This window comes from Mytilus californianus, unplaced genomic scaffold, assembly GCF_021869535.1.
Source record: "Mytilus californianus isolate M0D057914Y unplaced genomic scaffold, xbMytCali1.0.p SCAF_3, whole genome shotgun sequence".
Taxonomy (NCBI): domain Eukaryota; kingdom Metazoa; phylum Mollusca; class Bivalvia; order Mytilida; family Mytilidae; genus Mytilus; species Mytilus californianus.
In genome coordinates, this window is record NW_026262679.1 from 97,190,098 (window position 1) to 97,192,504 (window position 2,407).

General features: G+C 30.8%; 1 pseudogene; it reads left to right on the forward strand.

Annotated features, from left to right (window-relative positions):
* The first annotated feature begins 760 nt into the window (after positions 1-760).
* On the forward strand, positions 761-1,721 carry LOC127733692 (uncharacterized; annotated as a pseudogene).
* The last annotated feature ends 686 nt before the right edge of the window (positions 1,722-2,407 follow it).

A 2,407-nucleotide genomic window follows, 5' to 3' on the forward strand; every position in this document is an offset into this window, starting at 1 on the left:
GGATTCAACGTAATTATTAGATATTAAATAATTTTGATAAGAGAGAATAAATCATAGGATAAATAGTTATTTCTCAATAAAAGAATAGTTATTCAAATCGTTATCAAGAAGAAATTTAAGGTTCATGTGGACCCTTTGGCTAAAATGGCTGCATTTACACCTCAAAATTTACTCTAGGTACAGACAAACCTGTGTATCTTGAAAAGTTTAAAGGCATAGCATGCCCTAAATAGATAAAATTCACATATATTTTATGTTTTAGAAAATTAAAAACTTAACAGGATTTTGCAGTGCACTTTTTTTCATTCCTTTTATTCAAAATAAACTAAGTTGGGAAAGAGGTTTGAGACGCTCCCCTCATATAATAAATGTTGTGAGTAGTATTGATTTAAATGGACAATAGATGGACAATAGTCATCTGCAAACAATAGGTGATTTAAACTGTTTAACTGAGTGGACCGTATCAAATGAAACTCATGTGTTTGTTTATTTTGCTATCTTCTGCAGATTGGAAAAAAATGCACATCAAAATCCAGGTAAGTTTTTAGTTTTCTGAAACATAGACTACATATAACGTTTATATATCTAGCTCCTGCCATGCCTTAAAACTTTCCTGGATGCATCAGTTTGTCTGTACTCATAGTAGATTTTGTTGTGTAAACACGGCCATATTTATCAATTCCTTTTGATGAACCTTAACTAAGTTGTGAAAGAGGTTTGAGAACTTCCCCACAGGTAATAATTGAAGTGAACTGTATTGATGTTAAAGTGTAAATGCGACTTTAATTTAGCTGTATCCTTACTTATGGAAAAAGCTAGAAAAGCATGTTTTAAGATTAAGAAAACAATTGGATTGGATAATCCTTGTAAACTTTTAGAAAAATTATTTGATTCATTAGTAAGTCCGATCTTGCTGTATTGTAGTGAGGTTTGGGGCGTTTTTGATAATTCAGGAGTCAATTCCATTTTTGAAAAATTCCATAAGAAATTTTAGGTGTTCATTGCAAAGCAATTAAAGCTGCTTGTAGAGCTGAGCTCGGCAGGCTACCATTGTGGTCAAAAATCTCATTTTCTTGTATTAAATTTGTTGAACATATTTTAAGGTCTGAAAACACCCTTGTATCCAAAATTTTTCTGGCAACTGAAAAAAATAACCCCTGGACAAAGAAACTTTATTCTATTTTAAACAATCTAGGATTTTCAAACATAGCTGGGAGAAAATGTTCTATTAAACAATATCTACCAAGTATTAAACAACGAGTGATTGATCAGTGCACGCAGGATCAATCATCAAAAATTTTTAATTCATCCAAACTAAAATTTTACCAAAATGTCATAATTCAAATCAGCGTAGTTCTTATGTTGATGTTCTAAGGAACAAATTAGAAAGGTCATCTCTGTGTAAAATAAGATTGAGCACACACAATCTTGCTATAGAAAAAGGGCGACATTTAGGTTTACCCACCAATGAACGAGTTTGCAATGTATGTAAATCGGGTGAGGTAGAAGATGAAAATCACTTTTTACTGAATTGTGAAAAATATTCTAACTACAGAATAAACTTTAAAACTATTATATCAAATATACTTCCTACAAGTTATAGTGAGAATCAGGTAAATATGAAATGTTGCATTAATAGCAATTCTTTAAAAGTCCTGACAGTGACTAGTTCTTATATACGTAAATGTCTGGAGTATGGAAATGAGATTTTATCTTCTTAATCATAACATATTATTTCATTATGCTGTATTCATTGCAATAATGTACTGAAATATGGGCCTGTTTGTGCCAATAAAATATTTGTATTTGTATATTTGTATATTTGTATATGAATACATGTGTACGTTCAACAGTGTTTCCCTCCTTCTCAGGCACACCCCAACATGAAAAAGTTCCCAAAATAAATTGGCAATAAATTGGATATTTAACTTAAATTTACATCTACTGTTCAATGTGGTATGGTATATGAGACTTGTTAGTGTTTATAAGAAGACATCTACTATTCTGATAGTAATAGGTATAAATGGAAATTAAAAGAATTGAATAAGAGTTTATACATATTTTAATAAATTCCTATGGTCTGTACTTTCCCTGGCTGTTATCTTCATTTAATGATAAGTGTCAGCTTGTCATCTTGTTTTAATTAAGGGAACTTAGGTTAGGAGTTAGATCATAGATAGGAAACAGCATGATAACAGTATGGCTGTATTCAGAGAAACATCTGTATATAATTTTGATAAGATGGTCAGTTGTTGTTTGAGCATTGCACTGTTAGCAGTCATATTTTTACTTGTGGAAAATTAATTCAGCCCACCCACCGTTCCCCAGCTACACCTAAAAAAAATATTTTAAAATAGTTATGATTTTAATATAAAATTTTCACCTGTTGCTGTTCTATCACAGATTT